General features: G+C 42.1%; 1 protein-coding gene across 1 annotated transcript in view; it reads right to left on the bottom strand.

Moving 5' to 3' along the window:
- Positions 1 to 15,719, bottom strand: part of syt1a (synaptotagmin Ia) — a 242,275-nt gene that overhangs the window by 120,023 nt on the left and 106,533 nt on the right. The gene's annotated exons all lie outside the window — the stretch shown is intronic.

Raw genomic sequence — 15,719 nt, 5'->3', positions numbered from 1 at the left:
ACAAGCAAATTTTTTTCCACTCCTAACACAGCATGTATTCACGAATCTGGCTTTGTGGATCTTTGTGGATCTTTGTGGTTAGTCCCACTGAAAGAGAACTGTAATTCTACAACACACAGAGACATGCTGTACAACTGTGGGAGCAGAACCATGCATGAATGTAAAGGTCAGGGGTGCACATACTTTTGGCCTTGCAGTGTAAGTGTCCTAGTGAATATATTCCCAGATTTCTGTAAATTAAAAAACTTTATCTCTTTCTGCCAATGTTGGCCACAGTCCCTGTCCTCTTGAGTCTATCGACCTCCTGAGGATTTAGGACAGTGCCACACCCATGAGGTTACTGATAAGAGCTAGTGGAAACTTTAATTAGGTTTAAAAAAAATGGATCTTGTAGTGGATCTTGGATCTTACAAGTCCCGAGTTTCTAAAAAGCTTTTGTTTTCTTTTTCTTTTTTTTTTTTGCACAGATTGAAAATTTCCCAAGCGGTCATCAAGTCCAAACACAAACAGCAAAAGAAAACACCCAGAAGACCCTGTGTCATTTCCTTGTGTAGATTTTCTCATTAGCTCAGTAATCTCCATCTGTCTGTCCCTTTCTCTCTTTAGGACAGAGGATTTTATACTTATTTGCATTTTCGTAGTAACATGATGAGCTGTGTTTTCATTGAAGGGAGAGAGATTAAAGACAGGCTGATGAGGGAATGAGTGCTTACAGCTGCTATAACATAAGAGACAACAGGAATTAAGTTGTTTAAGAGTGATGCATGTGAATGACACACTCTGTGACATGCTGTAACTGGAAAATAATCAGGTTGGTAACAGTTACGCTGCATTATCACACCACTCCATAGTTGATTACTTTCCTATAAACGTACACCCTTTGTGTTTTATGCCATACACATGGCCCTGTCCATGGCAGACCTGTGCTTATTCTTGGTAGGAAAACTAACTTGAATGGTTTCCATGGAAACCTGTACAAGCTATTTCCTCTGTATTATAATTCCTGATCAATGATGGCTTGCTACATACAGCTGTGCACGGGAGATGGAAATTCCCTCTACGACTTATCATGATGATTAATCGGACTCTTCTTGATTTAATGTCTTCTTCTTTGTCTTCCGGCTGTTCCCTTTCAGGGGTCGCCACAGCAAATCATCTGCCTCCATCTAACCCTATCCTCTGCTTCCTCTTCTCTTACACCAACTAACTTCATGTCCTCTCTCACTGCATCCATAAATCTCCTCTTTGGTCTTCCTCTAGACCTCCTGCCTGGCAGTTCCAACCTCAGCATCCTTCTACCGATATATTCACCCTCTCTCCTCTGAACATGTCCAAACCACCTCAATCTGGCCTCCCTGACTTTATCTCCAAAACATCTAACATGGGTTTTCCCTCTGATGAACTCATTCTTGTCACTCCCAAGGAGAACCTCAACATCTTCAACCTCCAACTCTGCCTCTTGTCTTTAGTTCAGTGCCACTGTCTCTAAGCTGTAGAGCATCGCTGGTCTCACCACTCTTGATTTAATGTATACGGATTAATAATGCATTGTAATTGTTATTTAAATTTACGGCATTTGGCAAACGCTCTTATCCAGAGAAACTTATGTTTGTTATCTCATTATACATCTAAGCTGCTAAGGGTTCAGGACCTTGCTCAAGTGGCAACTTGCTAATGTTGGAGTTTAAACCTGGGACCTTCCAAGGAGTAATATACAGTAACACCTTCACCACTGAGCTACCCCCACCCTTATTACCTAGTCCTGTAGAGTTATTAATACTGACATAAGTGCTTATAATTAATTGCATAAATGTCATGCTACATACCACACTAGAAGTACATGAACATGTTGTGTACATGAGTTATTTCCCCAGCTGGACATGCAGTTTTAATTTAAATAAAAACATTTTATTTGGCACAAAATGTCGAAGGTATGAGAGTATTAAAGGTTATAAGCTTTTATTAGATCGAGCTCAGCACACAAAGCTGTTTCGATATGCTCTGATCTGGAGTTTTCGAACTAGCTCCTATCAGGAGCTGGAAATCTTCCATATAACTGCAAAGCTCCCTTCCTGAACTCGAAATGAAAAATGAGTATATGAATCAGGGTCATCGATAAACACTGCGACAGACTAGAGAAAAGGAGAAGAAGAAGAGGAAAAAAGGAGGCAGTGTTTATTTTCCTTTGTCGCTTTGATGCACAGATTAAAAGCTATTGCTTCTGCATGACAGGTGTGGAAATGGAAGGGAGAAAAAAAGCCTAAACAAAACATGGAGCAGTGATTTAGTGGTGATTTTTCATATGCAGCGGCATATGAAAACTTTGGCATTTTCTAAATGAAGGTGAAGCACAATGTCGCAACTGATAACACTGAGACTGAGGGCGTGAGGGACGATAACGCCCAAGCACGTCATGCTATAACGGTGGTGCTATGCCGTACTTGTGCACACATCTGAGATGAACACCGCTCTGTGTAATATCACTATATCTAGTACAGAGCCACAGAGGACCAGCGATCACAACATGTGACCAACATGTGACCAGTAATTAGCATGGCTAGATCTTTGTCCCAGTTCTAAAAATTGTTAACAGCTAGAGAAGTGAAGTCTATTTGTTCACAGGCAATCCTGATTGACACAGTGTGTGTTCAGATTGTCTTATGTATGAAGGGAAGTCATACTGGAGTCCAACTATTTATTTATTTTTTTGGAGCAAACATTTTTGGTCTGATTGGGTACAGTAGTGTTTGGTTAGTCCTGATGGCCTTGATCTATTACATTGGTAAGGGTAGTTAGATTGATCCCAGTGGTGCTAAATTAGGTATATACAGTAGTGCACATATGACAAACATCATAAAAAAAGTTTTTGGTGCCAGCAGGTATTTTGTAGCTGAGTCATTTTGTTCCTAATAAACAGATGTGTAGTGGGTTTTGGGTGGTAATTAGGAAAGCAGACCCACGATTTATTACTTAGTGAAAAAAAAAAAAAACACTCTCTTTAGTAATGGACTCTGATTTTTTTTGGCAGTGTATAATGTGTCCAGTTGTATTCTATTCATCAGGCTTATCACTTTTGTCCCCAGACATCGGTACATTCAGAGTGTGTTGTGTTTAACACCAGCTCTGGTTACTCTAAAGCTCCTGATGTGGTGGTGATTGGCTGGCATCCAGAGTGTCCAGCTGCTTTGGCATGCAAGCAAATCCCAAAGAACGCCGAGCTTTAGGGGCGCTTATCAACGGAGCACTGAGCTGTTTACCAGCCAAGACTTCTGAAACAAACGGTGTGAAATTGGTGGCCATTCGACACCAGTTCCCGGCTCTGCTGCCAGCTAATCAGCTTCCGCTGGTGCTCTGCGTGTGCATGTGTGTGTGAGGGTGTGAACATGATTCAGCACCAGGTTCTCCTTTCATAACCAGCCATGGCACTTCATTTCCTACTTCCATCGTTTGATTTGTTCCTTGTTTTGTCTCATGTCTATCAGAGCGCCTCTGTTAGATTGGCCATAAATCAGACTTCAAGATCAAGAACAGTCTCAGTTTCATCAGTTCTCCACAGCTAATCCGAAACTGAAATCTAACATGCATCGTTAACGTCTGATTAAGTGTTGTTGGACAAGGGACTGACACAAGAGAACACCAGTGGACAGGCCAGAGTGTTCAGGTGAAATATAAATTTTTTTAATCAGGATTTCTTTTGATTCACACTATATATTCATAAACAGATGAACTAATGTGATTAGTTATTTATTACCACCTGAACGCCTGAGACAACTATAAGTCATCGGATATTACCTTCATATTCATACCATTAATCTCATTAGTACCTGCTATAAATAACAGAAGCCAGTGCCAGTGCATTCCTGTGTCATCATCATGTTTTTATCATGGTCCTCCTGCATTTGTCCCTCGGCTTTCAGGGGCTTTTAAAGGGTTTCAGGGCAATTTTAATGTTAATGAAAACTTGGCCCAGACTTTTCCAGAAAGATTCCAGCATGCACCTCACCACAGCCAGTGTGTCACTATTGTATTCGCCTTCGCCTATTCGAACCTTATATTTGATTCGTTTGTTTATTATAGCTGATATTGTGGGGTTTTTTTTCTTGTCTTTTCTCTGTGTAGTTTTCTGATTTGCCCATTGCTGATAACTCTATTTCAATAAACCATGATCTGCACTTGGATCCTGCCTCTCCTCCATACGCAACACATTTTTCTCCATAACTTGCATTCCAGTACATGACACACATACATGTACATAAAACCATATAGATTGTCTGGTTACACTTTTTTGTCCAGTTCATGTGTAAAAATGATTCCTTATGCTCAAAGAACCACTTTGAGTTCTGGAATATGTAAAGAAAAACTCCATAGATGTGATAGATTCAGTACATTCAGGTGGTCAGCTGACTTCATTTTATTGCCCCATAACGTTACTGAGTCTAAACCTGAGTAACTGGTCAACCCCAGATCATAACACTGTCTCCAGAGGCTTGTACAGTGGACACTATGCATGATGGGAGCATCGCTTCATGTCCTTCCCTTCTTACCCTCACACGCCCATCACTCTGGAATAGGCTCAGTCTGGACTCATCAGGTCACATGAACTTTTTCCATCGCTCCAAAGTCCAGTCTTTATGATCCCTAACAAACTAATGCCTTTTTGCTGATGAGTCTCACTAACAAGTGGTTTTCTTATGGACACACAGCTGTTTAGTCCCAATCCTGTGAGTTCTTTTTTTTTTTTTTTTACCATTCAACTTGTGTTTAAGTGATCTCTATTCTATATGTCTTGAAGGACTCTTAACCCATTTATAGTAACTTCAAATCTTGCTTGATGAAGCCCAATAATTTGACTCTACTGAAATAGCAAGTGTAACACAGCTGTTTGTCAAGACTCAGTGTCTGAGAATGAGAAGAGGGCTTGTATATAGCTGACCTGCAAGTCAGAGTCATGTAGGCACTGATATTATAACAAAACTATCCATATAATTATTACTGTCTATCAACACATTGTTACTTTCTTATTTTTAACCATTAGCCAATCCGACAGCCAAGTCGCAGATGTATCTTCTGATACATGTAACACATTTCTCTGCTTGGAATTTGATTTAAATATTTTCTCTGCATAAATACCAAAGTTCTACACTAAAAAAGTGATGAGCTCCAATATACGGTGCATTAAATTCATTCTCAAATAGAGTTTTACTCTGATAAGTTGGATGGATGGATGGATGGATGGATGGATGGATGGATGGATGAAGTACTTTATTAATCCTAAAGGGAATTTGTATAAACAGTTTAAACTGTTTAAGGTGGCTGACTAAAATGTTGCTAAATAAAAATGTTGCTTCACCATGGGATGGAGAGAATTAGAACAGAAGTACAGTCATAATGGTATTATTTGGGCTGTAAATAGGCAATTATTTTAGGAGCCTCAAAGTAATGTGCAGTGAGTAGAGTGTGTGGTAGGACACAAGTGGATAAACTCAGCAATGTATTTGATTAAAGGTCCTACACATCATATTTTTCATTAAATGTTCCCACATGGAAAGAACCTATATGAGGATATATGCGCATATATGAAACCTATATGCAGTATATATGCACATATATCCTCACCTATATGAGGATATATGCGCATATATCTTCACCTATATGCAGTATATATGCACATATATCCTGACCTATATGAGGATATATGCGCATATATAAAGGCCTATATGCAGTATATATGCGCATTTATCCTCACCTATATGCAGTATATATGCGCATTTATCCTCACCTATATGGGGATATATGCGCATACATGAAGCCTATATGCAGTATATATGCATATATATGATAATATATATGCTGCATATAGGCAAAATTGAGGTGCATATATGTGCATATACAGGCCATATAGGTCTCCTGTATTGCTTCTTTATATCCACATATAAGCCCTATATGTACATACAAGATATGTCTCCTATATAGCTCATGGCAGGATCTGGTCATTTTAGCTCATATCTCACTTTGGCAACTGTCATACATGATGCGCTCATATTTTCTATTATCAAGGCAATAACTAAGAACTAACTAAATAAAAAACACATTTTAGAATTTCTGTCGCATTATCTGCTAATGACCCGAGGCAGGACACGCCCACACGCCAATCACACGGAAATCAGTCCGGCTAATTTACATACTAGGCCACGCCCCCGGACAAGGAAACTCTTCAGAATGTTCTGGAAAGTGGGAGGAGTTTACATTTACCTCAGAAGAAGACTGTGTGGCCCTGACGACGAACGGGGAGCATTTTGAGGAGAGAATCCAGGAGGACACATTGGGTAAGTTATTAAGTCTTATATAACTCTTATTCTGATAATATTAAACTAATATTAGTAAATATTTTCCTCACTTCAGCTAGCTCTTGTCAGCTTGTGTGACACATTGGCTTTCAATGCCATTTACATAGTTTAGGTAAATCATGCTAACATGCTGCCTTTCTGTATGTAGCACAAACATGCACTGAAAACCCTAATAAGTTAATTGAACTAAATTGATTGAGTAAACTCGTTGCCTCAATTTAATTGAGTAATGGAATCTTCCAAAACTTGCATATTTAAGTTTATTTAACTTGGGGGTTTTGTAGACTGTACTTAAATCATTTAGTTCAACAAACTTAGCACTTATTTAATGTACTTAAAAAATTGCGTTCACTTGGTATAATTTTTTTTTAAGTGTACTTATATATTTAAGTTAACTCAACATGAAAATGTAACTTAAACCTGTTAAACAATGTTCTTATATTTGACTGCAAGCTTTGTGCACACCGAACTGAAATAAAACAATGAACAGCATTTTTAAGCTTAGATTTTTTTTATTGACAAAATGCCACAATTTTCCACCGGAAAGAATGTTGGAGAGTATTTTATTAGGCACACAGCATGTACAGCATGAGCAGCACATTCACACAGGAACCACCATCCAATTCAGCCTTAGCATGAACCGGAGCACATTTCACCCGTCACCCCTTACCCACACACAAACAGGGCCGAAGCCACTAACCCAAACACCCTTCCCCAACATGGTGAACACACCGACATCCCCGCAAAGCATGCTGGTCGTCAGCCGCCGCCCCGCCCACGCCACATTCACATTTGTGAAAATTGACCTTTTGAAAATGCTTTTTCCCCCAAAGGATTAATCATGATTTTGAGTTCACAACACTTGAAATCTTAAGTTTATGCATTTTGATGGTAAATAAGTTAAATGAACTTATATTTTTAAGTGATGGGTCTAAAATGCAAAATTTTAAGTAATGTTTAGTCAACATTACTTGATTGTATAAGTAAAGACAACATTAGGGTTTACAGTGTGATATTTCCCGGTGGCTAAGCTAATGCCTTATGGAGTTTACAGATGTTTATAAACGTTTTAATACATAATCATTTATTATTATTATACTGTCTTATTATTTTTGTCTTTTCTAGATGCTACATTGAAGAAGTGGCCGGCAGCCACCCGAGGGCAGACAGGCACGTCTATCAATTCAAAGCTCACGAAGCTGAGAAGGTCCTCAAAATATATATATGTTTTCTTCCTGTTGAGTTTTTTTTTTGTCTTATTTTTGTTCTTTTACTATTTGATTGTTCTTAAAAAAATAAAAATAATTAAATTTCTACATTTTGGGCTTTTATTTATGTTGTCTAACAGCTATGGATTTTAATAATTTTACTAATATCTAGGTAAAAATATAGGTGCATATATGCACATAGGTACATATATGCACGTATATATGTACACATATATGCACATATAATATAGGAAAACGGCCAATTTTATATATGTCACATATATGTCTATAGGTACATATATGCATGCATATATGCACGCACGCATATATGTCTGCATATATGTACATATATGTACATATAATATAGGAAACCGGCCAATTTTATATATGTCACATATATGTCTATAGGTACATATATGCACGCATATATGCACGCACGCATATATGTACATATATGTACATATAATATAGGAAAACGGCCAATTTTATATATGTCACATATATTAAAAACCTATATCAAACCTACATTAAAACATATATGTTTTATATAGGTTTTTTCCGTGTGGGTTAATATGATCTTTAGGGTCCTAATGAAAAGTTTGTATTATACGTTAATTAAAAATTCAAAATTATTGTGTAAAAAAAACACTACTTTTACCTGGTAAAAACTAGCTCTGTTCTCAGCAACCTGTTTCAGTACATGCTAATTTAAATGCTCATGACCTCTGCTGAGCCCGCCCCCCCCCCAGTTCTGTGGGGCGTGTCTTCACAACACACGTGGGGTATAGCCACGGAAGTGTAGTCCAGTACGGGCAATGCTTTGGACTGCATTACCCACAAAGCAGGATTATAGAGCCCGAGCCTGTTTTCTTCAGTCATTTTTGGTTTGATTTAAGTACAGAACCTACGCGGAAGATTGTAATATCGCTTGACAACGCAGAAATTAAAAGAATGGACATGCATCGACTCGATTTGTCTTTCTCATCACTGCATGGGCATGAATTAACGGGCTGTTGCGCTGCCGCGAGCAACAACAACAAAAAGCGGAGAAGCTTACTGAGAGAGATACGGACTTTACTGATGAGATACGGTGTTTACTGATGTGTTTACATGACTTCTTAATCTTCGACAGACATCGTTAAAAACCATCTAACGTAACAAAGGTAAGCATAATATAGTTTTCCGACTACGTACACAGTTTGCAACTAGACAGTCACCTTAATGCATTGTTTATTATAAACGGGCGATTAGGGATTATATAGAGACGGATGTACACAGAGAAGAAGCCATAACCATGTTCTTTGAGAGTGTAAGTTAACTTACACTCCGCATTCATCGTGATTATTAGAAAAGGCGATCTGCAAAAAGTCATAGTAAAATAAATCACACTCACCGAGCCTGTTGAAGATGAAGCAGGAACACGAAGCGTTAGTACAGATTCATTTTTAGGAGCAGCTTCCTAGTAAAACCAGCTTTATATTGACCCGCGTTTATAAAGGCGTCTGGTGAAAAATGATTATCGCAAACATGAACGCATTTAGGTAAATCAGCGGGGACGTTAGCTTTAAAAACTAAATTCAGCCACTGCGTCCTCAGTGGCTCAGAAACCTAACTCTAGGTAGGTACCCTAGGTCACTAACCCTAGGTAGTGAATGACGACTCCTGTGTTTGCTATTACACCCAACAACTGTACACAACACTCGCTTAGGCGCCATTTTGCTCCAGCGGCGAAAAACAATGGCCGACAGCTTCTTCTCACTCGGGGCGGGTCTTTGCTAAAACACCAGTGTCAATCAACTTGTGTAGGAACGACCTCTTGTGGTGTGGCGTCACACGGCAAGGCATTTGAGATTGGCCTGATTTCAGAAAAGGGGCGTGTTATTGTAATAAATGAAAAGAAAACCACTGGGCGGCTTTTTATCATCGTAGAGTGGTTGTGTACGCATTTTCCTAACACACAGTTCAGTCCAAACAGCTTAAAAAAGTGCATGTAGGCCTGTATGACCCCTTTAAGAGAATGCAAAAATGTAAACTAACATACTGTCACGGAAACACCAGGCTCCACCCTCACCCTTCGTTCCCGATCACCTGAGTTCTGAGCACACACCTGATCCTCATTAGCACCACACTTTATATACACCTTACTTCCCCTCACTCAGCGTCTGACTTCCCATGAGGCTACAGACTACGTCACGCACCTGGTCATCCTAGGACGGCCGTGGCTCGCCGAACACCAACCTATCATCTCCTGGGAAAATGGAGAGATACTGAAATGGGGGTCGGAATGCAGCAAGCGATGTTTACAGGCTGCACCAATCCTCCCCGTCCATACGACATCAGTGGAAAGTCCCAACGATCAGCTCCGTCTGACTCTCCCCGAGTGTTACTCCAACTTTAGGGACGTGTTCTGCCCTCGGCGAGCCACGCAGCTGCCACCCCATCGGCCATGGGACTGCGCCATTGACCTCCGTCCAGGTGAACCAGTGCCCAAGGGCAAAATCTACTCTCTCTCCGTCCCAGAGCAAAAAGCCATGGAGAGCTACATTGAGGAGGCCCTCCAACCTCCAAGGGTACATCTGGCCATCCACATCCCCTGCTGCTTCAAGCTTTTTCTTCGTGCCTAAAAAGGACGGAGGCCTTCATCCATGTATTGATTACCGCGCCCTCAACCAGATCTCGGTAAAGTTCAGCTACCCGCTCCCTCTCGTCCCGGCGGCTTTGGAACAACTCCGAGGGGCGCGTATTTTCACCAAGCTGGTTCTCCGGAGCGCCTACAATCTCATCCGGATAAGAGAGGGGAACGAATGGAAAACCGCGTTTATCACCCCTACTGGCCATTATGAGTACCTGGTCGTTGGTTGTTGAACCGGGTTGTCATAGTTTACATCGATGACATATATATAATCGGAATACCGCATTCATGTAGCCGAGGTCCTCCGGAGACTCAACATCATCTGTTCCTGAAAGCCGAAAAGTGTGTGTTCCATCAACATTCTGTGCAGTTTCTGGGCTACCATATTAGCCAGCACGGTATCAAAATGGACGAAGGCAAAGTGGAAGCCATTCGCAACTGGCCGATTCCCACTAACATCAAACAGCTCCAACGCTTTTTAGGTTTCGCTAACTTCTACCGGAGATTCATCCGGGATTACAGTTCCCTAGTTTCCCCCCTTACCGATCTCCTAAAAGGCAAGCCTAAAGCCCTTGTCTGGAATATGGAAGCTACCACGGCCATGACAACTCTCCAGAAGGCATTTACTTCAGCACCTGTCCTTGTTCTCCCGGATCCTGACCAACCCTTCCTGGTAGAAGTCGACGCATCCCGGTCAGGAGTTGGAGCAATTCTTTCCCAGCAGCAGGGGAATCCTCCTCAGTATCATCCCTGTGCCTTTTTCTCTCGCAAACTGTCGTCTGCCGAACGAAATTACGACATAGGGAATCGAGAGCTACTAGCGATCAAACTGGCTTTAGAAGAGTGGAGACACTGGTTGGAGGGGGCGGTCCACCCTTTCCTGGTCTTAACTGACCACCGGAATCTAGAATATCGCCGGGAGGCCAAGCGTCTCAATCCGCGACAAGCGCGATGGGCGTTATTTTTTACACGCTTCTGTTTCACCATCAGCTACTGACCTGGAACAAAAAATGGCAAGGCTGATGCTTTCTCTCGCCACTATGACTCGGAAGAAACTCCAGACACCCCAGAAAACATTCTTCCCTCCACCCTGTTTGTTTCTCTGATTCAGTGGGAGATCGAAGAAGAAATTTGTCAGTCTACGATAAATGAACCCCTTTCCACCAGACTGTCCGATAGACCGCCTTTATGTTCCAACTACTCTGAGGGATATCCTCCTCCATCAGGCACATGCTTCAATGGGCACTGGTCACCCTGGAATGCATCAAACCCTCTCACTACTGGAAGAACGTTTTTTGTGGCCCCACATGGCAGAACAAGTCAGAAGGTACGTGAGGGGATGTCGGGACTGTGCTACCACCAAGTCACCCAGACACCTGCCAGCAGGGAAATTGTTACCTCTTCCCGTTCCCCGGCGTCCCTGGTCACACCTAGGAGTGGATTTTGTTACAGATCTCCCTTGCTCAGAAGGTAATACATGCATTCTAATAATCGTGGATAGATTCTCTAAATCCTGCCGTCTTATCCCAATGCAGAAACTCCCTTCAGCCAAAGAGACGGCCAAAACACTGTTCAATTAGGTGTTCAGAATTTATGGCATCCCCGAGGACCTCGTATCTGACAGAGGACCCCAGTCCATCTCCAGATTCTGGAAGGCATTCTTCAATCTCCTGGGGGTGACCGTAAGCCTGTCTTCTGGATACCATCCTCAGAGTAACGGTCAGACCGAGCGTAAGATCCAGGAGATAGGTAGATACCTCCGTACCTTCTGCCATGACCGCCAACACTCCTGGAGCCAGTTCATCGCCTGGGCCTAGTACGCACAGAACTCACTTCGACACCCCACTACCGGACTCACCCCCTTCTTCCCTTGGAACGGAACCCCATCCGAGGTACCTTCAGTGACCCACTGGTTCCAGGAGAGTGAGAGGGTTTGGGACTCGGCCCATTAACAGCTACAACGGGCAGTTCGAAGACAACGCATCACTGCAGACGTTAGGATAGCCGATATGCCGACCTTCCGACTGGGACAAAAGGTATGGCTCTCCACACGAGATGTCCGTCTTCGACTGCCCTGTAAGAAGCTGAGTCCCCGGTTCATCAGCCCATTCACCATCCTCGCACAGATCAACCCTGTCACATACAACTTAAGTCTCCCACGCACCTACCGAATTCACCCCACCTTTCACGTCTCACTTCTAAAACCTTATCACTCACCCAGTTTTCCTGTGTCCACAGAGTCTGGTTCCGGAGACGAGCCTCCCCCCACACTGGATCTGGAAGATGGAACGATCTACGCCGTAAAAGGAATCCGAAAGTCCCGCCGTCGAGGGGGTCGCCTCGAATACCTCGTCGACTGGGAGGGCTACGGCCCTGAGGAGAGGAGTTCCAGGGGAAGAGGACGTCCGCCCCGACGACGGTTCCTGCGGCCCTCAGGAGCGGTCCGTGGAGGGGGGGGTTTGTCACGGAAACACCAGGCTCCACCCTCACCCTTCGTTCCTGATCACCTGAGTTCTGAGCACACACCTGATCCTCATTAGCACCACACTTTATATACACCTCACTTCCACTCACTCAGCGTCTGACTTCCCATGAGGCTACAGACTCTGTCACGCACCAGGTCATCCTTCCGTGCCGTGTCGTCCATTTCTCCTCGTCTCCTGGTTCCTGTTCCTGCCTCCCTTTCCGTGCTCCCGATCCATTCATCACTCCACCAGTTCGTCGACTCACGTCCACCAGCTCCACTCTCAATACAGCTAAGACTTTCCGGTTCATTCATTCTGTGTTTACAATACTTCACCTACTTTCAATAAAACACCCGGTTGGGTTCACTACTAAGATCGTTGTCTGTTGAGTCTGTGTTCCCATAACACATACATAAAGTCCTACACTAAATACATTTATTTACATCTGAAATTCAGGCCTCTCAGGAACTCTATTAATGGCTCAAACATGTGGAAATGGCTTGGAGCGAGCTCGGGACTGTATGGGGGATATGGCAATAACTCCCAGCCATAATTTTCTGTAACGTGCAAGTGGTGTTGTTGAATGATTTTGTGTACAGTTTCCCCAGACAGGGGTGTTTCTTCTTCTAAAACTTGATGACAAATTATCTGTTGATTTTCAAATATCAGGCGTTCTTGGGAATGACTGCAGTGGGCTTCTCGAGCCCCATTAGCCGGGATCGTCATTCCTCATCCACAAGAAATTTCATCAGTAGTCCCTTTTTCACTTGAACGCCACTCATGTAAGGTAATGATTATCTCTGGTTATGTACGACTTCAATCAGTTAATTTGTTGAAGTTAAGACAAAGTCCCTGTTCATAGGAGAAAATACAAACATCTTAAAAAAGTGAAGATGTCCTGATCGATTGGACAGAGACCAGAATCAGGCAGTTTTCCAATCATCCAGAGAGCAGGAGTTGATTCTTAGGAGCACATGGGTGTGGTGGCGTACTTGCATACTCACATCAAACAAAGCAATACCAGCCAGTCACAAGTACACACAGATTGGATTAGGGCACCTTTCTCCTGCAGTACAGTATATGTTATACAGTAGTTAATTCAACACTGGAGATTTTGCTGTGTAGGGCTACATCAGGAAGCTGCATCCCTAATATATCTAAAGAACCCTTGAGAAATCATTTTGTTCTTGGACTCATGCACCTGTTGATATAACGCTCAGCCATTCCACAACATTTAAACAATAAAATGTACAAGGTCTATGAGGAGCTCACCCACGAACCCAGTATGCCTTTTGGGATTTAAACGCACAACCTACTCATTATTAATGATCACCCTTTTTATCAGTATCAGTCATGATTCACAGAAGAATGTCTGTAAAGAGACTCAGGTCCGTTTAATGCACAACCTTCAAGGCCAGCATGTGAAACGCGCATTTTACTGATTTCTTTGCTCAGAGATGACTCTCAGTGAGGATGAAACAAAGTCGTTTAATCTATAAGTCAAGCTCAGGTTGAAGAACTCATGGTCAGAGTATACTTAGCAGATCCCTATTATTCCCGAATCTGTTATTTAAAGGCAAGACTCTTCAACAGATCAGTTTTTTATCTGTGGGAGAAATCCTGGTATGAAATATTGATCTCTGAAGAGCACACATCTCCTGTGGGCGTCGTGCTGATAGCGCAGAGTCGCCGCTCTCGTTTATCCTCGCCGCACGGCTAAGGTGTCAGACAGACAGCCGGAAAGAAAGAGAGACAGATTGTCTGCATCACACATTCTTTTTGTTCATTGAATTTCTCTCATTGTGCATCTTCAATTAATCTTAGAGACAAATGGACCGTCCGCGTGTCCTCCAACGCCAAGCAAAGGCTCCAGCGAGTTTCAGGAACACACACTGATAAGCTTCTGAATTGAGTGTGTGTGTTTGTGTTTTTTTACAGAGGAAAGTCTGCTGAGAATTCTGAGAAATGAATGAAAGACAAATGAGAAGAGCAAGCTGTCGTTTATTGTTTTGAGTCAATCCATCTCAAAAGCCCTTTTTCTGTTTCAGCCACAAATCCTTAACAGACATATCACATAAAATCACAATCCCACGGTTTGCCAACGTTTATGAGTATTTAAAAAAAGGCATTTTTTTGCAAATGTGGGAAAAGAGTAAAATATTTTTGAGAAAAAGTATGTCTGTCTGTCATTGATTGAGACAGGTGAGTGTGACTTTAAGTAAGTCAGATGGGCATGTCTTTGAGTGAGGCAGATGGGCGTGTCTTTGAGTAAGACAGATGGGTGTATCTTTGAATGAGGCAGATGGGTGTGTCCTTAAATAAGGCAGATGGATGTGTCTTTGAATGAGGCAGATGAGTGTGTCTTTAAATAAGGCAGATGGATGTGTCTTTAAATGAGGCAGATGGATGTGTCTTTAAATGAGGCAGATGAGTGTGTCTTTGAATGAGGCAGATGAGTGTGTCTTTAAATAAGGCAGATGGATGTGTCTTTAAATGAGGCAGATGGATGTGTCTTTAAATGAGGCAGATGGATGTGTCTTTAAATGAGGCAGATGAGTGTGTCTTTGAATGAGGCAGATGAGTGTGTCTTTGAATGAGGCAGATGATTGTGTCTTTAAGTGAGGTAGATGGATGTCTTTAAATGAGGCAGATGGTGGGGCCTTGAATGAGGCAGATGAGTGTGCCTTTGAATGAGGTAGATAGATGTCTTTAAATGAGGCAGATGAGTGTGTCCTCGAAAGAGGCAGATGGGTGTGACTTTGAGTCAGGTAGATGATTGTGTCTTTAAATGAGGCAGTTGAATGTCACTGAGACAGATGTTTTAAAAAGGAGAAGATAGGTGTGTCATTCTTCATATCATTCTTTTCACTCAAGTTATTGTCTTTTTAGTTGATGCCATTATGTTTTGCTTTTTTCTCTCTCTGTCTGTCTTTTTTTACTTCCTGCCTTTAAAAACAGGTCTCTGTTCATTTGTTCTTTTGCCTTAATGCTGAAAGATCTCTGAAAGTTAATTTCTTTATCATCTCCTTGAGCCTGCGAGGAGGAGGAAGAGTAAACATACTGCTCT

Source organism: Clarias gariepinus, chromosome 12, assembly GCF_024256425.1.
Source record: "Clarias gariepinus isolate MV-2021 ecotype Netherlands chromosome 12, CGAR_prim_01v2, whole genome shotgun sequence".
NCBI classification, from domain to species: domain Eukaryota; kingdom Metazoa; phylum Chordata; class Actinopteri; order Siluriformes; family Clariidae; genus Clarias; species Clarias gariepinus.
Note: the sequence above shows the minus strand (reverse complement) of the source record. Positions and strands in the feature narration are given on the sequence as shown.